The sequence below is a fragment of the Thermobia domestica genome, chromosome 4, assembly GCF_964235325.1.
Source record: "Thermobia domestica chromosome 4, izTheDome1.hap1.1, whole genome shotgun sequence".
Taxonomy (NCBI): Eukaryota; Metazoa; Arthropoda; class Insecta; order Zygentoma; family Lepismatidae; genus Thermobia; species Thermobia domestica.
This window is the reverse complement of record NC_137457.1, coordinates 198038126-198064098: the sequence shown is the minus strand read 5'-3', so window position 1 is coordinate 198064098 and position 25973 is coordinate 198038126.

Below are 25973 nucleotides of genomic sequence, written 5' to 3'. Positions count from 1 at the left end.
AATTGATAATCAATGTTTTTGTTTTTAAAGATCGACAATACCCTCCTGAGTTCGACTTCGTGTGCATTTGAATGCAGCCTAAATCTGTTTACATTACGAGAGTTAATTACATCCGACGACTCAAGTTCAGACACAAATCAGGCGATCTTGCGGCCAGAACGTTTATAGAGGTATCATCTTGGCATTCGACTTGTGAAACTGAAGAAAGACACTCAGAATGGTTGAACAAAGAGTGGCGAATCTAGGGTGGGGTCGGGGGGCTTGGTCCCCCAATTTTGCTGCGTTACTAGAAAATCACTAATGTCATAAATACCAAAACGCAGTCCAAATTACGTATTTTACATAGCAAAATGCTGACACCCCCTCCCCCTCCAGTTTTTATTTTCAAGATCGACTACTGAATACGACGATCGTACCCGGTTCTCTCTACACTTAATCTATTCTGGTGGGCTAAATTGGAATAGACTTATAGATTTGAGGCTCCAGCAGTTGCATTGTAAGCAAAAATAAACATGAGAAGAGTATGACCTTATGATTATTATTTTGTAATAACGTCCCCGCCTTATAGACCTAACAAAATGGACACGAAGACAATCTTGATGTAACTTTAAATGGAGGAATAAAGACAAGGTATAAAATATGAAGGTGGTTTATTGTTCTGTTTACATATTTTGGAATCCGTTAACACGAGCGGCTTGGATACCCGACGAGAAAACGAAACCGTAGCAGGGCTTACATTTAATTTAACGAGCTAAACAAATTCATTTAGATATCACATTCGCGCACTACAGTATCATTCAATTGTACGTTTATAACAATTGTTTATTTTCTAATTGTTTATTTGTTAAGATGTTCAACGTCCCTTTTCAGCAGCGGCGCTATATGGAGACGGGACCTAAAGTTTCAAATGCGATCCGATCCATCTCTTGGTTGTTGAGTCCAAAGCTTTGTCTCTTAGTGGGGATTGACCCCGCGATACGGCGCGTCAACGTGCAACCTTGCTTTCTGTTGCTTCCTTGCTTATCCACGTAACGGTGCAACAACTGAAAGGAAAATGTACCATTGAAATCAGGTAGACGGTTGCAGACTTATTAAAATAATACATATGATTTCAAATCACAAATCTCTTTTACATTTAATCAGATCATTCACGTAATGTACTTAATATTGGGTCTCGTTCAATAGGACATTCACTCAGTTCACTAGACATAACGATATTTCTAACCATTGCTAAACATTACTCACATGTGAAAATGTGCTGACTGTATTCGCTATCGTGCTATTTGGGGTTTTCCTTTACATTAAGTGTTTTCACAATTTCAATCACTCTACTTCGTGTGTTATGCTGTAGCAACACCGCACGTGCCTCACTACGAACCTTCGACTGCATATTCACAGAACTTCATATTCCGAACTTCATTATTGTGCACCATCTGTATGTGGCGGTTATGCAACCACACACAGCAGGTAAACAAGTGTCCACCATTTTGTATCCGTTTGAGTTATCGTCTTGGTACAAGGAAGTATTGTTAACAGGTGAGAAAGTCGTCCATTCATACCCCTTTCGAGCCATCTTCACTCGGCAGATTATCCGGGAATCCCCATGCTCGTTTGGGGAATCCTTTCCGCAGGCATTGCAAGATTATGAAACATGCATGTTTAACCAGAGCAGGTATGACTTCGCTTGTGAGTTTTCAAACCGCACCCTCTACGTTGAATAGTTTCTGAAATATACGTCTTTGAAGATTCATTTCCCACGGTTTCGGCGCCTTATATCTCCGAAACAACGCTTTCCGGACCCATGTTTACTGAGCTTTTTTGTTTCTTCGTATGAGAGGATTTACCTCCCGAAGTTTGTCGGTGGAATTTTTTGACACCCGATATATATATACGCATCTGAGTCCCTCTAACCATTGCACTAATTATCATGTCTGCAAATTATTTAGTTCTCCTAACACGACACTGTCATGTAATAGTTCAGGGAAAATCTATTACATCAGAAATTTGCTAAAATTACATATTTCCCGTATTCCGTTGCTACTACATAATAACTCTCTAATCTATTCTAATTATGAAAACTCATACTTTTCTATTACTGATGTACTCGTGCAATTCTGAACAAAAGGACATTATTCGTAACCGTCAACTATCATGTTCTCACAAGTAAAGGGTCCAAATGGATGAATCGAGTTGCGGGATGAGACATAGTCGGACTGATAGAGAATGTTAAAATTTTTATGTGTGCAAAGTTATAGCGGCTGAAAGGGAGAGAAAGGAGGTCGAAGTTGGTGGGAGAAGGGCTATGGCATGTTATTGAAATACTGTATATCAAATAAACTTTTTAATCCTTAAAATAGTGAATGATAGACAATACAAACAGTGGTAGTTACGCATACTGGCAAAAGAAAAATGGGCAGGGTAGATAACGAATATCTGCTGCCATCTTGAAATTCGCCATTTTGAAACAGTTATAATTTTTGAAATGGAAAGGTAGTCGTACGATACACCAACTAAGGCCAAAATGTTCTCAAAAAGTCAATTATGAACTTTAGTTATTGTTACCTATAATGATTTGGAAGATTTAGAATCATCATTTTTATTTAGGAAAATCTTGGAGACTGATACTCGCATGTTAAAAGACTGGATTATCACGAAAACCCATGTAAGTTAATTATGTCTACAAGCCAAGAAAACTAACAGTGAAATTATATTTTTACTCGTATCTTAAAACAAAATAAGTATTGTCTAGGGTAATTAACTTAATAAACAGGTTTATAACTCAGGATCTTATCTAAATATGAAATCATAACACATGAGTTACCTATATTAAAAGTTGATTTAGAAAAAGTTGATAATTCTATGAAATATCTTTCTTTAAAAGTGCATGAGATATACCTGTTGGGTATTCTCTTCTCTAATTCCTTAATTTTTCTATAGTTTTAGTAAACTTCATAAAGCTAAGGTTTCTCTAATTATGTGCCTGTGGCAGACAGAAGGGTTAGCCCTCACTAAAAGCGTCCTCTGTCAACCTTAAGTTATAAAGGACATTGACTCACTACATCAAAAGTCCTGGCCTACGACCCTATTTCGTGTACTTCCTTAAATAGGAGATGCACTAGAAGGATATCTATCTAAATACTTATTATAGGGATAGGTAGGAAAGGAGAATGAGTTCGCGTTATAGTAGCGAAAGAACCTTAAATAGATCTGGCAGGTAAAGGTTAGATAAAAACCATACTCCCTGAATTAGGAAATGATTCAAAAAAAAATAATCTAAAAGCTCTATCAGTAGCCTCTCACGAGTCTACTTCGAGGGATCGAACCCAGGAATCTGTGTTCAGAGTATTCATAAAAACCTAATGTGTCATGCAAGAGGAACAAATTACTTTATAACTGCCCAAAGCCGTATACAGCTTCAGTTTTGAACACGGACTCAAAAATTCTAATATCAGGGAATTGTTGATCTAAATGCCATATCCACCTAAGTATGGAATGTAGCATTTCAAGGATCAAATCCTGTCCCTATTCTACAGGGCCTAATTCCCTAGCAAAAAGCTGTTTCTTGAATTAGTATAAGAATTATTTTCCTATATCCCTTCTTCTCACAGGACCTCATTTTAGCGCAAGAAAGAAGTCCCTTAAAAATGAAAACCTACTAGAAGGTAGAACCTAATATAGCTCATGCCTTCTGCCCTATTTAAGAGTCGGAGAACCTAACGAGTCTAAGCAAGACCTCCGTAACAGTCCCTCTTCATTTACTTGAAGACCTAATATTCTCTTACGGGGAGAAAAAAGTTCCCACTCGGCTCACCGAGCCGAGTCCGTCCTATAGACTACATTTTGGAGACTGTTCGAAGTCTCCCCCAAGATTGACGGTCAACTGACCCCTTACCTGTAAGCATCTTCCGTATATATAGGAAAGCTATCATATCATAAGCTATGTAGAAAAAACGAGTGGAAGGGAGGAGGGTTCTCCCACCAACAAGAAGCTTTTTCTGAATGCTTTGAAACTGACTGGTATTCCCTGAAACAGAGTTGCTATCTAACTATTCTTTTTACTAGGGGCATTTTTGTATATAATAGCTGAAAATAGAAATAATATAAATATACATAGTAAATACAACAATTACATTTACATACAATTAATAATAACAATAATTAATCACCCAATGACCAGATCTGGATTTCTTAACCTAATAATAATAATAATAACTTAGAATATATAATTCAATACCAATATACAGATATAAAACAATATATAAATTTAAAAACATTATTTAAACATAAAAACCAGCAAGTGATCCAAAAGTGTCACTTGCAACACACAGAGCCCGAAGTATGTTGATATGGCATAAAAATATATGTCAAACCTGTCTGTAATAGGGCACACACACACATGTCGTAATAATACAACGTGAATTATACTGTCGCTAAACACACTGCAAGAAGACGCTAGAAATATCCATTTTAGTAGAAATAATGCTAGTTTATTCACTAGACAACATTAAAAGGTGCTAAATTTCTATTCTAATAACGATAAATAAGTCAATTGTTTTTGATAAAAATATCTAAAATTTCTTGATCAAGCGACAAAGTGCTACATTGGTAACACTGATAACAAAAGACAAACGACAACCGCCTCACGTTTCAGCGCATGTGTATAAATTTTTTACGTACAAGTATATCATCTCAAACATTGCCCCAATAATCAAAACATAACATACTAATCCATCAAAACTAATGAAAACAAGGCAGTAGATCATTTTGAGGGGAACAGGTCAAAACCCACACACTCAAGAAATGTCAAAACGCCCACACAATCGGCCATAACCCCCACACAAATGGACAAATCTCCCAAATGCACGAACGGTCATAACTCCCACAGCCAAACCCCCACACTGGTAATCGGTCATAACCTCCAACGGTCATAACTTCCACACAAATAGACAAAACTCCCACACATAGCAACAGTCACAATCCCCACATAAATGGACAAAACCTCCACACAAATGGACAAAAGTCCCACGTGCAGAAATTGTCACAACTGCCACACAAATGGACAAAACCCTCACACAATCGGACAAATATCTCACACTCTGAAATGATCCTGGTTGCATGTCTTGCCCTTGTACTTTTTAATAACATTTTTTATTCCACTTAAACTGATGTTGCAACTATTCTTCTTGCACTGTTTTCTAATCACAGAAACACTAAAATGGGCGTCAAAAAGAGCCGCAACAAAGACGTGCAATCACGATCATTTCAGAGTGTGGGGGATTTGTCCGATTGTGTGGGTGTTTTGTCCTTTTGTGTGGCAGTTGGGATAATTTCTACATGTGGCTGTTTTGTCCATTTGTGTGGGAGTTATAACCGATTGTGTGGGCGTTTTGACATTTGTTGAGTGTGGGGGTTTTGGCTGAGGGAGTTGACCGTTCGTGCGTTTGGGAGATTTGTCTATTTGTGTGGGAGTTATGACCGATCGTGTGGGCGTTTTGACATTTCTTGACTGTGGGGGTTTTGGCTGTGGGGATTTTGACCTAGACCCATTTTGACATGCTATATTTGCTCTCATTTTTATGTTCATAGCGGACATATCCATAATGTCAAAAAATCGACATATTTTCTTATGTCCATCGCTAGAAGGCAATCCATTTGTACACATTAAAGTATGTCCAAATTTGAATACATGCATTTTTCAGTCGTTTTGATTCGTTTCGGGCTCAATGTGTATGAATACAATAAGTTTTGTGGAAAGTGTTTGAACAAACTTTCCTCTTGGATACCCGTTCCAATGAAAGTGTAGTGATAGTGATACAATTGCCCTTTCACCCGAATTTAATTTAAGCCACATAAACTGATTTCTATTTTCCCTTATTCCTGTATTTTTTATTTTGGAGTTGGCATCGCATATTCCTAAACAAATTTAAATTTGCATACCAATTTGTAAGATTTTGTATCGCATTTTCGGCAGTGAAGAAATAAAATGAAATTAAATCTTCAGTTTAACGTCCCACGGTTATACCCTTTATATTAAATGAGTGAGACAAGTGAATGATGAAAGAATTGATGAAATGACAATGTGGGAGTAAACGGGACTGTTAGACTTTTTACAAATACTAAAATTGCTAGAGTTTTACCATTACCACAACTACTTTTAAATATAGTGTTCCCACAAGAATGTCAAAACACAGTCCTTTCTTCCAATTTTATTTGACTTCTTAAAATACCAAGTATCACTCACTTACAGTTGTAAACTCTGACAGGAACCTTCCAGTAATTTAAGACACTATTAAATATAACATGAACCATTTTTGGTATCAATGTATCTTCAACCAAATCAAAAAAATCAAGAACTACTTGGTTATGTTCTTCATTTGTCTTTTATATCATTTCACTAACTTTTAACACCGTGCGCGACAATTTCATTCCTATAGTTTTCGGAGTAACCCTTTAAAACACAAACTATTGGTTTGGCAACTAAGTTCCCGCCGTTTTTAATAATGTTAGTTAAAAGGTTATTTTTCAATAAGCATATACAAGTAGTTAATCAAGAATGTATTCTCCTTTGTTGTTTACAACGTTTTCCCAACGTTCAACAAGTTTTTCAATACCTTCTCAGTCCCACCATACGCAATCCTTTGAAGTAATTCAAAATGGAGAATTCTTTCCCAGTCCGACCATACGCACAATATCGTTTTACGCGGATGAACGTCCTGTTTCGTGCGCGGGGTCGCTTGTTTACCGGGGCTACGCCATTCCTTACGCTGCTTCACATTCATTTAGAGGCACCACTTTTCATCGCTAGTAACGATTCGCTGAAGAAATCGTTCCTTGTGTCCATGGGTTGCACAGTGACGAGCAAGCAAACCAGCGGACATTGTGGCTCGTTGATTTTTGTTAGTGACAAAGTGTGAGTCACCCATGCTCCACAGTTCTGAACTTCGAGTGAAGATGCTTCTCTACAGTAGTGTGGGAGCAATCCACTGTCTGTGCCAGTTCCCTTGTTGTTTGACGCGGATTTTCATGCAAAAGGTGGTTCAATCGCTCTTCATCGAACTCAACTGGACAGCCAGAACGAGGTGCGTCTTTGAGCTCAAAATATCCTTTTTTGAACTTCGCATACTAATCACGTGCGTTTCTTTCAGCTATAGCACCCACTCCACACACAGCACAAATTTTGCGAGCAGCTTCTGCGGCCTTAGAACCTTGATTAAAGGCAAAAAGGAGGTGGTGTCGAAAATGCTCATTATTCTCAACTTGACATTCCATGTTAATGATCTGTAAATAACAAGAAAATGTATCTTAGTAACAACGAAACATATATTTAGGTAGAACAATATATTCTCTTTCGAACGATGTACAACTTCGTGCCAAAAGTATTTAATATCATACAGATTTTTCCAATTTAAAAAAACGACGGGAACTTAGTTGCAAACCCAATATTTTCACTCCTAAGTCCCAACAGGGACTATTCCGAGAAAATTCACGGGCAGCATTTTGTCCACCAAAAACTAACTTGGCCGAGGAGTGAATTATTATTATTATTATTATTATTATTATTTACTTATTTATTTTATATGGATAAGGAATAATAAAAATACATTTTTGTACATTATAAATAATATTGACAATGAAAAGCAACGCAAAACATGCTGTCAGTTTTGAGTTTTTAAAGTGTTATCCTATAGATAGCCTAACCTCGTAGCTGGTTTCGAATGAGTTCATGTCGAGTTTCGTATTAAGTGCTGAATACGTAAAGCCATCCCGGAATGCTGAATTGGAATTTTGCAGTGTATAAAGTAAACCATTTTTACGATAACGAGACAAGTTAATTTCACATAAATGTTCATTTTATACCTGATATTTTAGCTAAAATATTTAGATCCAGTTAATTTTTCCGAATACATTTTAGAAGTTCTAAACGAAAGACTACTATTATTCCTCCATGTTTAGTGGAAAGCAAGAGGAGTTAGTGAAAAAATATTTTGTCCAATGTTACAACTAGATGGGATATTTCTTGAACTTCTTGTTTGGGCTCGAAACAACTACGAAACGGTAGAACAGAAAAGAAAGTAGCTACTGCTGAAGTCTCGTGTTTTAACTGGTGATCTTGTTTTCGAAACGTAAGATGGGATCTTGTGTCTCGAAATCTCGCTAAGGCGTTTTATTTCCAGATGCAATATAATGTCAAAATATACAAGATAATATTGTCGTCAAATATGTCACTGGTTTCCTGCTATCCATTCCGTAGTAAATTTGTAATATTTAGAAACTAAAGTGCACATGAAGCAGAAAGGCCGTCTCTTCAAGCGAAGGAATAGTTATCACTGAACGTTTGTTGGCATATTTGACACTGAAGGAGAACCTTTCTGTCTTGAAGAAAAGACAACAATATATTATTTTTCTTTGGAAAAGATGATTACTTCGGTACTAAATTATGATCATACGTGAATCGTATTTTGCAATATAATATTTCATTACATCGCCTTTCTATGACACCCTAAAATTCGGAAATGGTGAAATATATGTCAAAACGAGAGAACACGTATTTTATCATTTCAAAAGTTTGCCTCAGGGTCCCTCGGAAGGTGCCAGACGGGGTCCACCTCAGAATTTTCAAATGGCAAGGGGGGTCAATTAATTCATCGTTTCAAAGATATTTTCAGAAGAAAGACGATGAAATAAGTTTCGATGCTCTATAATATACCTGTACAAAATAGCGGCAGGTCAAAACATTAATACAGTTTGCATTAATGTTAAAAAGCTTTTGGCCGCCCTTAGAAATCTGAAATGGCTCAACAGATATCAAAACTGAAGAACACGTATGCCATCATTTCAAAAGTACCACGTATAAAGGGAAACAATGTTGGCCCACGGTCCCCGGAGGGTTCCATACGGGCTCCAACTCAATTTTCAAATGGCAAGGGGGCTCAAGTAGTATATCGTTTGAAAGTTATTGTTAAAAGAAGGAAGACGGAACAGAAATATTAGTACTTGTAATAGGAATATTAGTAATAGCGTCAGACATAGTAGTAGACACACTTCTTCTTGAAATAGTATTGTCTCAATTAGTAATGCAGACATGGCACCCAGTTAATTAAACCTTTCAATAGATGTGACTGTTTACATATCTCTCAGTTCACCTAATCACTGTTCTTTCGGATACGGTTTGCATAGCCATTCCGAACTTGTATCGTCTTCATTCTTTTGCGAATAACTTTCAAACTATATGGTACTTGACACTTTTCCTATTCGCAAATTTTAAGTTGAGGGAACCACTTGCAAACCTGCAGGGATTCTGGGTCAAATATTTGCACATCGAAAAGCTGTACTTTACAAATAAGGAAACACTCCTTTTAGCGTTTTGACATATTATGTTTTACCGTTTCGGATCATTAGCAGTGACATGGAGTTTTCGATGAAGGCCATGTTAACGCTTTAATCTCCCCGCCATTTCACGTAGGGTTGGTATTGAAACATAAGACCTGTTTCATCTTCCTTCATTTAACAATAGCTTTCAAACGATATACTACTTGACCCTCTTGCCATTTGAAAATTTTGAGTTGGACCCCGTCTGGGAAACACCGAGGGATCCTGGGGCAACTGTTTTCCTCTATACGCGGTACTTTTGAAGTGATGGCATACGTGTTTTTCAGTTTTGATATCTGTTGAGCCATTTCAGATTTCTAGGAGTGGCCAAAGACCAATGAAAACTGTATTAATGTTTTGACCTGCCGCCATTTTTTACAGGTTTACTATAGAGCATCGAAATTTATTCCATCGTCTTTCTTTTGAAAATAGCTTTCAAACGATATACTACTTGACCCCCTTGTTATTTGAAAATTTTGAGTGGGACCCTGTCTTGGACCCTCCGAGAGACCCTGGGACAACTTTGTTTCCCTCAATATGTGGTACTTTTGAAATGATGAAATACGTGTTTTCTCGTTTTGACATATTTCACCGTTTCCGAGTTTTAGGGGTGGCAAAGGACTTTATGGACATCCTGTATATTCTCTACGCAATTATCTTACTATTATACAATTACGTTTTTTCGCTACTTACCCAGGATTAGAACCAGCAATCTTTAAATTAAATATATTGTATTTAAAGATAATCAAAATTCTTGAAGTATTCTCACTAACGGCATGTGCATTTTACACTTCACTTTATGCTCGGACTCGATTACATAAACTTCCAACTATTATTACTTTCCTACTAGATAACGTTGCAGTTCCGCATTTAAAGAACAGTCATAATTGCTGTAGGTTATAATATACTCAAGTTAAGGTGTGATCCACTTATAAATAAAATATCAAAATCGGTGCATTAGTCTAGGAGGAGTTGGCTACGAAACGTTTATTTATTTCTATATGTAAAACGAAATTCTTAGCAAATGAGTGACTCACTGATTGATCAATGCCCCAGGCGAAACCACTTAAGCTAGAAACTTGAAACTTGATAATGCATAGGACTCATAATGTAAGGTACTACTAAGGAAGGATTTTTGGAATTTCGACGCGGAAGGGGTGAATGGGGATGGCAGTTACGAGTGTTATAGTAAAATGTGTAATATATATCCGAATCTCTGGAGGACAAAGCTATCAAATTTCGTGTATGTCCTTCCTCTTTAAAATAATTAGGCACTTGTTTCAGTTTTGCTTTATACTTTATCCTAGAAGGGAAGGGAAAGAAGTGGGAAGACAAAAGGGTGGAGTTTCAATTGTTATAACAATATACATATCTCGAAATTCTTTAAGGTTAGAGATGTGAAATTTAGTATGTATGCTTTTCATTTGAAATAATTAAAGATGTCTTTCACCGTTTTTGTAGTTGTTTCCATTAGAAGGGAAGAAAGAAGGTAGTGGTTGCATCATTGTACTAAGATGGCCATATTTGGAAGTTCCTTAAGATCAGACATGTTAGGGATTTGAAATTTAGTATATAAACTCATTTAAAAGAAGTGAGCATGTGGCACAGAATTTCCCTAAATTCTTCTCTTTACGAGAGGAGAGGGATAATTTCTATTTTTTTTCTCAATATGTAAAAATTACTTCGAGGTTGTTAGTATCATCATCAGGTAAAAGGAGAAGATGAATAATTTGAAATGAACTTTAGAACACAGTTAGCACTTGGACCGACATTAGTTTTACAAGTTAATTTTGGTTGAAATACATATTCTACGACAAATGTGAATAGGTTTAAAATTTTTGAAAGGAATAATACCACAAATGTATTCTTGCTTGCGAAGAACGATAACAAAGACTGAAATATAAGATAGAGGCCATAGGCCGGGTAAATGTAGGAGTCTGGGGGTCTTATATGACATTTAGTCTTTAAATTATTATATTTGATAATCTGACATTCACTATAACCTATTATATTTCTCTTAGCCTCTTTTGATACAGTAGAAGAGAATACTGAATCGGGGAGAGCGTCTTTAGACTTAATAGAAAGAGATTCCTACGTCCTCGAGGACTAACTTACTTTTAGAGAAGCAAACTTCAGGACTTGTGCTGGGCATGGTTCCGGCATGTAGTGTGTTATTCTTTTTCTTTCTTGGGGGCGCGGTGGCTCAGTGGTAGAGCGTTCACCTCTGGTGCTTGGGGTCCCGGGTTCGATCCCAGCCCCCGCCAAGTGAACTTTGTGGTGGACAAACACCGTGCTCGTGGGTTTTCTCGGGGTTCTCCCGTTTCCTCCCACTTTCTTCATTCCACCATTTCACTCATCTCTCATCATCACCGTCTCCTTTAGCCTAACCGGCATAACCGTGGGACGTAAAACTCAAAGATTTCATTTCATTTTTTCTTTTTCTTTCTTTGACCTTGGTAGTTAACGCAGCAGACATAAACGTCTATTACAAGCGTTAAGTTTCTTAGTTTAGAAGCTGGTACGAAAACACTCAATATAGAACTCAAAAGAATATTTTAATAGTATTGGAATATTTTCTCTGAGAAAAGTGTTAACTTTTTCCTACTGTCTTATTTTGAACATACAGGCTTGATTTCCTTCTTTTCAGTTACCTATTAAACAGGAAATTCAATACATTCAGGAAATAAAGTTTCCAGATTTTATTTCTTTACCAGTGCAGGTATTTAATGTTGAGTTGAGTTGATTTTGGGTTTAACGTCCCGTTCAGCAGCGAGGCTATATGAGACGTGGACCTACTGATTAACGTGGAATCCGAACCACATGAGCTCCCGCCGGGAATGCAGGTATTTAAGTATCTTACAATTACGTAAAAATAGAAAATGTGTTGTTTGTTTACTATATAGAAAAAAGAAAAGAAAAACATTTGATCGTTTTTTGTGATTTGTTAGTCGTTACACAGAAAGGCAAAAGACTCGTATTTTTAGTGTTCTATATCCATCAAAAAGGAAATTATTTCTCTTTCTTTCTTTCTTTCCTTCTGTGTGTCTCTCTGTCTTTCATTTCTTTTCTTTTTGTTCCATTGTGTTTATTACAATTGGAGCCAGAGGTACAAATTTTTACTTTGGTGGTTCAAATACATGAAGCTTATCGATTGGTGTATTACAATAAATCTATATTTAGATAATTCTCTTTTATCCTACCGGCAGAGTGTGATGGTAAATAAGATCCTGTTTTAGCAGTGATCGAAACAGCCGGTCAGATCAACCTAAATTGGTTTATTATAATATTTCTGAAATCTTCCACAAATCAAAAGTAATTCCACAATTGCCGAATGCCCAATGTGCGTATATCGATACTACTGTAATAGGCTATATATATAATCTTACCACTTATTCTCTCTGAAAAGCTGATATTAAAAGCGACATATTTCCAGAACTTTCGATTTGAATCCAGGAACTGAAAACTAAGTTGCATCTATTCTTGGGACGCTAAATAAACACCAAAGAAATCGTACCTCACCATCGATTTAAGTTTTTGCTCTATAACGACAATAAATATTGAAGCTGGAAGTCACTGTATATATTTTGACTATTTCCGGTTTTAATGCATTCATTAAAGACCAAATTAAGACTTTTTAGGGTCGCAGGCTATCCATTACCGTTTTGCTCTACAAGGATCAATATTGAAACCGGCAGTTGTAGTTAACTTCTGCTACTTCCGGTTTTAGCAGAGAGTTTGTGGCAGAGATGACATTTGTTCGTTGAATGCTTAATTTACATGAAGAAAACTGCCTCTGCTATTTTTTATATAGTTTTTTCTTTCTGGTGACCAATATCGAAATGGAAATATATTTATATTTTTTCTGGTTTAAGTAAGGTATTAGAGCCGAAAAGAAAATTACTTTTTGAGGAAAAAATATAACTCCATGACAAGAAAGCTTCTCGTTATTTATTACCTCTTTTGGTCTTAGCGATTAATATTGAAGTCGGAAGGTGAAACAGTTCTTAATTACTTCCGGTTTTAATAAAGTATATGCAGAGAAGAGATCTATTTTTAAGATTCTGCGTCCAAATCACAAAATCACGTCTTGCTTTCCTTCACATAGAGAATGCAAATAGTTCATATAATAATAATAATAATAATAATAATAATAATAATAATAATAATAATAATAATAATAATAATAATAATAATAATAATAATGTATTTTAATTTGATAGGGAATTGCACTTCCGTAGATAATATTGCTTTATTATCAAAAATACAAAATAAAATTGGCATTTGCTATGATAATTTACATAATGTACCAAATCGTAAAATGTTTGGAGATATTTAGTCTAGAATCTCAGCCCTCCTAAGATACCATGTATGTTACAAGAACCAATAAGTAGTACAAACCGCTCATTTTTGAGTGGATGAACCTCTTCTTTCGAGGCAGGATGTCTTCTATCACTTCTGTTTGGAATACAGGGTAAAGGACATGAGTTGAAATCTGTTCTTGGAACGTTGAATCAAAGCATTTCAGAAAAGCGTTTCTTCTTAATTTTTGTCGTTTGTTTTGTTGTCTGTCGACAGATGAACTAACATTGCCATCCTATAAACTCCCTATACTTATGAATAGCATAGTTTTGAAAAAAATTCTAAATTACTCATTTTGCACATTTATCTCAGGTTTTGGATACAGTAATAAGAAACAGATATGTAAATAAAGCTTTTACAAAACATAAATACAGGCTTAGAACATTGATGGTTGCCCTAAACAACATCTGAGAAGATAATTCTAGGCTATTAGTTTTGTGTGTATCTTGTAGTAAAAAATGCTGATGGTCATGATATAGTCGCTTTTTTTCCTAAAGAGAGAGAGAAATACTATTTTCCTAAATCAGTGGTGAAAAGTAGTAGTTACATTCACGTTTATGAAACGGTTTTTAAAAAATTCTTAATTCATTACAGGTATCTATATAACAAAATAGCATCACACCTCGCGAGAAACGTAACTAAAAGAATATATATATATATATATATATATATATATATATATATATATATATATATATATATATATATCAAAAAACTGAATTTCAAGTTTCAATAAACTCTTCTATTAAATGGCGGATTTCAGTAGAGTTTTGTGCAAATAAAAAAGAGAATCATTTACGGTACGGTTTCATTACTGCATACATCGAATATGAACAGGTTTACACAGGTACATAATATCTTGAACACGTTGACAGCTGTATTAAAATCCGCAAGTTCGCATAAAATGTAAACAAAGATTCAATCATTTCCATAAATGTTAGCAAAGAATTAAAAAGAGTGTTCTGTTACAGATCAATTTGGTCATAAAAATTACTCGACTTTACAATCACAGAAAAACTGTTGACATATTTTTAAAAAAAATAATGAGTAAAAGGATTAGTTTTTAATCTAATCCCAATCCTATTGAATTCGCACCGAGAAAAAAATATGCGGCAGTAATCTGGAGCCTAATTAATCCGGTAAAATCATCATATACCGGGTTTGTGAAGGATTGTGAAAATTTGAAGGATTGCAAGAACGGTGTCAAAGAAATTCATTTAAACAATGAATTATTTTGTTTCGTGTAGCGTTTAATTACTCGCTCAGCATTGGATATGTATTCTGTCTACCATAAATGTCAACTTATAACCTGGCATGTAATTGTTACATGGAAACAAAGTGATTTGTACAAGTTTCCAGAAGCATTACAATAAGACACTTTATTTAAGGCAAAAAAAAAAAAGTAAAATATGCCCAAAAGCTATCCGCATCATCCTTTATCGCAATAGGCCGAAAAAGCCATCTACCAGCTATATCTAATGGTGGACAGAACTCCCTTAGAGAGTGGAAGTACAATGGGTTCTACAGTGTCAACGCCGGTGTGTTTCCAGAAATACCTCCCGTCTTCGTGCTAGGAAGCGTCTCGGCATCGCAAGATAACAGACCATATCCATGGTATGACTATAAGTCGGTATAGCATGATCTGGAATTCATGAACTCCAATTCATGAACTGGAAATTTCCTGGAAAGCAGAAAGGGTCTACTACATCTGCTTCTGAAAAGTGTACCGCGACTCAACTCCTAGTGTGGGATGAAAGAAAGAAAAAAAAAAAAACATAGGAAATTGTAGCATATAATACTGTTTTCCCTTTATTAAAAATCATGTTTTCCAAAACAGTACTAATCACTTTTTGGTTATTAAGGAATTTGGCTTACCGAAACTCGTTTATATATTTACCGTGTCCGTGTATTCGTTCGAGTCTCCGAAAGACAAACAATATCAACGATCACTTGATGAATCAGCAGCAAATTTGGTCAGCACAGAGGGTCAAAGGTTTGGAATCAGTTCGTTGATGAAGGCGACATTCAAACTGAATGCGGTAGATATAAATCAATTCTTGCTTTTACATTGACCACTATAAAGAGGAAGCAGTAATCAATAGTGAGAAACGGTTTACTGCGATCAATTAAGCGTCCCAAGAATGCATTGAGTTGAGTTGATTTTGAGTTTTACGTCCCGTTCAGCAGCGAGGCTATATGAGACGTGGACCTACTGATTAACGTGGAATCCGAACCACATGAGCTCCCGCCGGGAATCGAACCCGGGCCTCCCACGCCAAAGGCGCGTACGCTAACCGCTTGCAAGAATGCATCTCAACTCTATTCTGAACTTTATTAAAATCACAAGTGGCGGAAAAACCGGTTTTAACTGTGATCGCCATAGAGTGACAACAATAATAGGTAGCAGCGACATCTGGTAATATAGGTAACCGTATATTTTTAACAGCAAAGAATGTTTTACGAACTAAAATAGTGTTTCAGAAAATATACCTTTGCTTTTTACCTCATAATAATATTGATGTATCTCTAAAATAATTCACTTAAAAAACTGAATGAAGGAAAGAGGTGTGCATTTCCAGTTATAATAACCGTTGTCACCGGACCCCGTAATATAAACCTTAAGGCAAGGAACTGCTATTTCTTAACATAGGAACACGAATTTATATTTGCATCTTCTCGTATTGTCCACTAGCAGTTACACTCAGTTCAGCAACTGCTATTTAGCTTGTGTAATAGTTACGAACTTTCTTACTTAGCAGCAATTGACTTAGGAGATAGGGTGGATGAGTCGGAGCAGTTTGGAAAATAATGATGATTTTCAAAACACAAACTCGCAAAGAACAAATGCGCTTCCGATTGTAGCAGTATTTCTTCCATGCATAATTCCGAGGGCAATGCTCACCCGAAGCTAAGAAAAATTAAATTCGTTATTGCCAATAGAACAAAGTGGCATTCCAGTGCAACCTTCTCACATTGACCCCTCTTCTGGAAGGATATTCTTTCCGGAAGGAAGCCTGTGTGACAGTCAATGACTGTATAAGAGCAGCAGCGTAACGTTAGATTTTGCAATACGAGCGTCGTCGTCACGGCTTCTTAGTCCGCAGATTATGTTCTTTTCTGACAGAGACTAGATTGTGCGGTAGTTTTGTGGGATAGTTCTAAGTATTCATTATAAGTAAAACAAAGAAATTATCAAAATATAAAACAATTTTTATTTTAATTTTGTGCTCGTGTCGGTGCAGTTTTTAAGAAGGTTCACTGTATCAAAAGTTGTCCAATATCTGCTTTCTCAAGTAAAATAATTTCCTTTCTTTTAGTATTGTCATAACATACCAACCGTGAAATCAGGAAGTTTCAACATGAAAAACCAGGAGAAATATCTAATGAAAACTGAAATGTAAATGTAGTTAAGGATAGATAAAACTGTTACAGACTTAACATTTATGTAACTTCTTCCCATTCCACCAAGCTCAGTAATATTGCCAATATTTTTCATTGTCGTACTAATAACTATTATGAAATGAAATCTTTTCAGCTTTACATCCCATGGTTATGACATATAGGCCAAAGGAGACGGTGAGGATCAGAGTGAATGAAATTGCGAAATGAAGAAAGGAAGATGAAATGGGAGAATTCCGAGAAGACCTATTCACAATGTTTGTTCACCACAAAGCCCCCTTGTCACCAGCTAGATTCGAACCACGGACACAGTTACTTTCAATTTAGGAAAATTTCTGAAAGGATGATACTGTTTAGTTTAGTAATAACTTAACATGTACAGAAGTCTACATGTTCTATTTATAATTAATCCGTACATAAATTTTGATTTCATCAAATTCCCGGTTTTAAACATCGTTACACTTATGCATTGAAATTAGGAGGACTCAATAGGCAAATGTATATACATATAAGATGGTCCATGAAGCAAATCTATATTACAATATTGAAAGTGGCTATGTCTGTGACTCCTAATCTCTTGAAATTTTCAACCATGAGGCTCGGTCTGGAAATGTTTTAATCTATTCACTTTGATGGTATAACTTAAGGTAGGGGAAGTAGAGGGAAATATTTAAAAAAAAAAAAAAAAAGAATCTAATAACTGTTGAACCACCTGACCAAACTCGATCAAATTTTCAACATAGATATGGTTCGTCCCTGGGATGTTTCTTTTCATTTCACTTTTTCTGTGAAACATAGGGGAGGGGGAGGGGAGAGATATGTACAAAATGTAAAAATTAAAGTGACTATGTGACTCCACCGCTCTTGAACCACCCAAAGGATCTCGATCAAATTTTCAACATAGTTCGGGCCTAGAATGATTTTTGTTATTTCACTTTGAGGGTGCAACTTAGGGAAGGATGAAGGGTAGTATATATATTGTAAGCCGAGGAAATTTACAATCAGCAACCTGAATCGCCTAAAGCACCTGTCAATCAAGAACAAGAAAAACCTCGACAGCATCTGCGACAAGAAAACCAAGCATCCGCTCCCTCCCCCAACCCACAATCTGGACATTCCAAGGCAGGCAGAAAGATATCAGCATGAGGGGGTGCACCAAGGACACTTCCGTAAGTACAAAAACATTCGAAGTGAGAGGTGAAAGTGACAATATAGTTAAGGGGAAAGATGGCTATTTTAATATATATATTCAAAACGTAAGGGGAACTCGTACCAAATTAAGAACGCTGACCGAAAATGTATTAAGTAACAATTATCAGGCAATTGCATTAACTGAATCTTGGCTTACTAACAGTCATAATGACTCTGAACTCTTTGATTCGCGTTATGTCGTGGTAAGAGCTGACAGAAATATTGTTACTTCTGGTAAGAAATTGGGTGGTGGTGTTGTATTAGCTGTAAATAAAAAATATCGTGTGCAGAAAATTCCTTCCCCAAACATTCCTGGTGTTGATTGTATTACAGTAAAAGTTTTTGTAGATACGGTTAATTGTATATATATTGGTCTTGTATATATTGCACCTGGGTCAAATCAATCAATATATAGAGAATATTTTGAATACATATTTAGTGTGCTACAACCAAAAAGTAACATTCTTCTGACAGGCGACTATAATCTCTCACAGGTCACGGGAACTGATTTCAATTTTTTAACATCTACTGGAACCTGTCAAGAATTATTTCACTTAATGAATTTTTATAATTTACAAACCTACAATAATATTAAAAACTCGTATGGCAAAACGCTTGACCTAATACTATCGAATCTTACCAGCGTAGAGGTCATACATGAACACCCTCCCCTTTTACCGGAGGATGCTCATCACCCAGCCCTCCTAGCTGAATATAAATGTATTAATTCTAGAAATGTTAAGTGTACAAACAAAAGCGAAGTAAGAGACTATAATTTTTTTAAAGCTGACTTTGATAAACTGTACCGCGAAATATCACTAACAAATTGGGAACCTATCACAGATAGTTTGACTGTAGATGACTCTGTGGATTTTTTCTATAATATACTCTATTCTATTTTTGACCGATGCATCCCGAGAAAAAGAGCTAAATTCAGTTACCCTACTTGGTTTTCAAGTGACATAATTAGATTAATTAAGAGCAAATTATATCACCATAAGAAATGGAAGCAGGGTTCTCGGGACGCACTTTATCACTATAATAAATTTAAAGAATTGAGAGCTCTTTCTAAAAAAGAAATTTCTAATGCATACAATATATATTTAAACAACTGTGAGGCCAATATTATAAATAATCCTAAGACTTTCTGGGCGTATGTTAAGAATAAAAAGAATAATTCGGGAAGTAATATCTTTCATTATGATGGTCAAACTTTGAGTGACGATGCTGATATTGCAAACGCGTTTATGACAAATTTTCAAGTGACACACAATAAATCGAGCTACAATCTTATTCCTATGGAGCAACACAATAATTCGGAAATCCTGGACAATTAAACATTAACTTTATAGATATCGAAGATGTGGAGAATGCTATTAAAAAACTTAAACCACGGTCATCTTGTGGACCAGACAAAATACCACCATATATCATTAAAGGCTGCTCAGAAATACTGAAAAATCCCCTACAAGTTATTTTTAACAAGTCAATAGCTTCTTCTACATTTCCTTCGAAATGGAAGATTGGTGACGTCTGTCCCATTCCCAAAACAGGCTGTCCTACAGACCAAATAAAAAATTATCGACCGGTAACCCTACTATCTGCCCCATCTAAGATATTTGAAATTATTATATACGAAAAAATTTATTCACATGTACGGTCAGTAATATCTCCCTTTCAACATGGTTTCATGCCAAAGAGGTCAACTGTAACTAATCTCTCAGAACTTACACATTTTATAGCTAATCAAGTTGATAAAAAGGAAATAGTAGATGTAATTTATACAGATTTCTCCAAGGCGTTCGACGTAATTAATCACGATATACTTCTAAGCAAACTTGTGACATTCAATTTTTCACAAAATCTTCAACAACTTATAGCATCCTATCTTTACCAACGGAAACATCGCGTTCGATACAAGAATATTTTTTCTAAGGAATATGTCGTAGACTCTGGTGTGCCTCAGGGATCGAACTTAGGACCTCTGTTATTTATACTATTTGTTAACGATTTACCACCTGTAATAACATCTTCCCACAAACTTTTGTTTGCTGACGATCTAAAAATCTATCGCAGTATCTCCACGGAATTAGACGCAATTTCTTTGCAAAATGACATTAATGCTATTTCCCAATGGTGTGAATCAAATAAGTTGCTACTAAATATTAGAAAATGTAAAATAGTATCATACACCAGGAAAATAAACTATGTACGCAATGCGTATACTATTAATCAAACGCCAATTGAGAGAGTGGATTATGTTACTGATCTTGGAGTCACTCTGCAGTCAAACCTATCATTCGATATTCATGTCAACAGAGTAATTGGTGAGGCCTTTAGGAATCTTGGCTTTGTCATGAGATTAGGAGGTGATTTTTCTAATACTAATGCTCTCAAAACATTATACACTGCCTATGTACGGTCTAAGGTGGAATATGCAGCGATAATATGGGGTTCTAATAGTAAGAAATATATAAATAAAATCGAAAACATTCAAAATAAATTTGTGCGCTTTTTGACATATAAAGAAACAGGTATATATCCCAAATTTGAGAACTACGAAGGTCTTCGAAACAAATATTTATTAAAATCTCTTGAAAGCAGAAGAAGTCATTTCATATTATCTTTCTTACATAAAATAATTCATGGTGCAATAGATTCAGAATATTTGTTATCAGAAATCAAAATTCGCGTCCCACATAGAGCAACGAGACCCCATAATGACATATTCCATCTTTCAGCGCAAAGGATTAATGCATTAGATGTATCGCCTGTCAGAAAAATGTGTATATTGTATAATAAGACGTCACAAGAACACCCAGATATAGATGTTTTTAGTTACAAACAAAATTTTCACTCTACATAAATTTGTTGTATCCTGTATATCGTGTTATTTGTATTTTAACGTATATTTTACTTTCATATTATTATTTTATTATATGTGTATTTTAGAGTGTATTGTAATAGAATTGAGGTCATATTAGTATGTTATTATATATGTATTTTAAAGTGTATTAAATACACTTTACAATAAGGGAAAACTGTAATTAGGCATTTGCCTGTTGTTTTTCCGAAATATATATATATATATTATAAAATTGAAAGTGACTATGTGGGTCCTGATCTCTTGAACCACCCGATCGATCTCGATCAGGTTTTCAACATAGATGAGGTTCAGACCTGGGAGTGCTCCTACCAGTCACTTTCACAGTAGAAGTTAGGAGAGGGGGAACGTTATAAATAAAACTTAATAACTCTTGAACTAAATGATCTATATTGATGAAATTTATATCATAGATGAAGTTCGGACATGGGAGGGTTGTTATTTCACTTTGACGGAGTAATGTAGAGGAGGAGGAGGAGGACGGGAGATACACACAAATCAATATTAATAAAGAGAAAAGTGACTGGAAAGTTTTTTTATATATAATTTAATTTTGACGGTTTAAATCCAAATTCAGCCCTGCAAATTAGGGGGATGGGAAGATATATAAAAATAATTGAAATTACCAGTGTCGAATCCATAGTAATCGGGGTCGCTGAGATGAACAGTGACGCTTCCGATACAATGATCTGCAACATGGGGGTGGGAAGGGAGGAGATATATATAAAATCATCGAAAATGACCGATAATACTGCCGAACCCATAGTTTTCAGTGTTGTTGTGAAGAACAGTGACATTTCAGATGGCGTTTAAATCTAAATTCAGACACGCTACATGGGAGAGGAGGAGGGAAGAAAAATATAAAAATAATCGGAAATTGCATATCGAGAGCGCTTTAGTAATAGTAAAAAGTGACTTACTAACGAAATAATATTACTAGTTTTTCTTATGTTAACCCAGCGAAACGGGTAATTGATGCTAGTTATATTCTAAATAAAAGAAACATTGATAGGGCCTAGTAACAGAAAAATTCAATGCTTGCAATTGTGATCTTTTCATTCCCACTTGTAAATATACTTTTATCACTCACCAAAAAGAAATTTCTATGTTCAAAGGAATTTTTGCATCATATTCAAAAGTTTCCCAAGCAATGGTAATTCCCATTGACTGAAAACTACAAATCATTCCAAATATTAATAGTTATTAAATGATGTCTCGATGAAAAGGTTCTTAAGATTACATGCTTCTTTTACATTAGAGCAGGAGACAAAATTACTAAAGCAGCACCATTTCCTGGCCGCTGAAAATTGAATTTCTGTTCCTGAAATTTAGAAAATGCCAGCAAAATGTCGACGTCGAGAGATGTTTCTCTACCCTAAAGAAAACAGACCTTATTTGGAACATGTGACAAAAAAAAAGATAAAAGAAAAAAGCTATTCAGAGAGACAGTGGAAAGCATTCCAGATTTCAGTCAGCAGGGAAATAAAAATTTGCAGCTTAAAAAAAAGACATTTTTTAAATAACGTATGGTTTATTTGCATTTAACTTCGTGCATGATTATATGCATTCTTTATTTTTCCGTAAGGCTCTCATTCATGCATTACAGCACATGCTATATATTTATTTATATTCTACAGTTATGCAGCGAGGCTGAGAGAGGAGGTGATGACATGAATGAGAATGGTCAAATGATGAAAGTAGAGGAAATGTGAAAATCGCGAAAAAATCCACATATATAATGTTTATTCATCAGTTGGCAGGAACTGGAATCGAATCAAGGAACTCATGCGCCATAGATGTGCGCTCTATCACTGAGTCACTGAGGCCCTGACATTTATCTCTTGTTCAACAAATTCGGTATAGAAGTTTTGTATATAAATGACATATAAACGTACGTTGACAGTGATTGTTCATTTTGTTTGAAAAGAAAGGAAAATAAATATAATGTATAGGGCCTATATTAAATCATTATCAATGAATACACTTAAATCTATAAATAAAATGCTAAAAGGTACAACGACTTATCAAAATGATAGTCGTAAACCTGGTTCGTTTGCTGAGGTAAAAATTCGAAGTGGTAGTATTTCTTTGACATTAAAAATATTAGCTTCGATATTTAAATACCATTAATCTCACCTTTTTAATAAAACTGACAACGTCTATAACCCATGTTAAACTGGTTTATTATTTGATATAACTTATAATATCCTTTTCTTAAAACTGTTAAGTACACAAATTCACTGACTAGGTAACCTTAAAACATATCCATATTAACAACTATCCCATAATAATCTCATACATATATTAAAAACATTCTTCTTTTGTTAATATGAAATGAACATTCTACTAAGTATAGTGCATATGTATGAGTACTTTCTGCCCTAGGTACAGGTAAATATTACACAAACCAAAGTATTTTGTTATATAAAAATGTCGCTCGACAAAGGGACTGAATATAAAAGTCATGAGTAGGCTTGGCTTTTATCTTCAAGAACCACTGGTCCGTTTACATTAGTGTTCTTTACATCACATATGTCCATCATATTTTGATCGCACCTTGTATATCTATTCATTATATTTCACATATACATATATATATAAATACATTCATAACAATTCTTTCATTTCATCAATATTTATCTTTAATTACATTAATTATATTTATTTCATTATTATCTACTATATTATTATTATATTTCCTTATTAAAAATATCGTCGTTTATTTAATTAATCGTGGGAGAGTGCGATTTCAAAAAATGTAAAGGACAAACGTGGGTTATAAACAATCAGAGCGCATTATATGATAAGCAAGTTAGATGTTGCATTTAAAGGTACACATCGTAGCACTAAGATGTTATAATAAAGAAGAATTTCCTTCAAGGTAGTCGTTGAATAATTAATTTTATAGAATAGAGCTTCTTTTTAACATAATCTTTGACAATTAAATTTTCAACACAAATCAATCTAATATAAATAATCTTTGCCTTTAATTAATTATAAATAGAATTATAATTCTTCACATTAACAAGAAAGAATAAAAATCATTTGAAAATTAATTTTCCAATCTACCTAAACTCTACTTAAGCATTTCAAGTATTTTTAAGAATCGTTTTCATTATTGATATTAACACATAAACTTTAAAATGAAAATTTACAAGAATCTACAACTAACATGAATTTAACCTAATTTCAGTAACGGTAATCAGGTTACGTTCGTACTTGCATACGGTTCTAATAGAGTACACTGTACTGCGCTATCATGATTAGGTTCTACATTATGTGGTACATGTCTTTCATCGTGATTCTGACTTTGGTATGAAGTCCCATATCTTGATCTCCAATTACGTCTATCCACGTAGTTCGCTGCATTTCTGGAATTTCGCTCAGTACTTCGATTATTTTTATATCTACTGCTGTTGAGTGATCTGACATCATAATTACCATGATTAGCTAGGTTAGGCGGATTCCCTACATAACCTTGTCTATTTTGTTCATTGGGATTGCTAGAGTATACTCGGCTTAGGTTAGGTTCTGTATTATTCACACTCCGAATATTTAAATTCCGAACAGGCACCAAATGATCTGAATTATTCTTATTTTTACCTATTCCTGATTGTGGATTCATGGCATGGTATTGAGTTTCGTAGCATTGGACAAGCATCAATAAATGGCTAAAACTCATACACTGTGTGGAAAATAAGATCTGTTGCAATTTAAATGGAAGCAAATTTCGAATCGATGCTATTATTCTCGATTCCGATTGCAAAGGATTAACGACCTTTAATTCGTTGTAGACATTTACAACAAATTCTACAACAGATTTGTGCAATCGAGGATTGAAGTGTTGATTTCTAAGGGTGGCATCTCTATTTGCCAGCAAAAAGTCATTTTCATAATTAGCGATCAATGTCGCTTTGAATTCCTCATATGTACTAATGTGATCACGTATTGCCTTAAACCATAAGGAACAAGGTGGGAGTAATACATGGGGTATTAATTTCATATATTGGGATCGATCGATGCACATTATATTGCATTCGTCTTGGAATTTCTCTAAGAAAGAAGTAGCATTCTCATTACACTTACCACTGAATTTGCTCATAGCTCTAATTTCACTCATTTTAACACTTAATTTTACCTTCTTTTTCTCATTCCTTGTTCTTGTTGAGTGATAGTTCCTATCCGTGACGTGCTGTGTCGTGACACCATCTATGTTTCGCTCATCAGTACTCTTCGGACAACTTTCTTCTAGTATAATATCCTCATCGGACCCCGGCGAAGGCGAGTTCATCTCTGGTGAGTGGGACAACTCAAAGCGATCACTACCCAAGTTATTACGGTAAATGTTGTCTTTGACCTGTAACATTTTAATCTCTTCCTGAATAGTAGCTAACAACTGTGTATTTACACGTATGTTATTAGAGTTGTTGCTGACCTGGATCTTTTGCTGCTTAAGGGAAGATTCTATTACTTCTAGATCTTTTTTTACAGCACAGATTTCTTGATTTTGGTGATTGTGCTTTTCCTGACAATCATCGGATATTCTTTTTAACTTTTCCTCGAACTGTGAGGATAGGTCGTTCACCACCTGGACAATTGTTTGTTTCGTTTGATCTGATTTCTGTTCTATCCGTTCTATCCGTCTACTTAATTCTTCATATTGCTTGTTAGCTTCGTCAAACTTCAGTTCTATCTTCTGTTCCATGGTCTTGTTAGATTCGTTGAACTTATGTTCCATGATCTGGTTAGCTTCGTCAAACTTCTGTTCCAT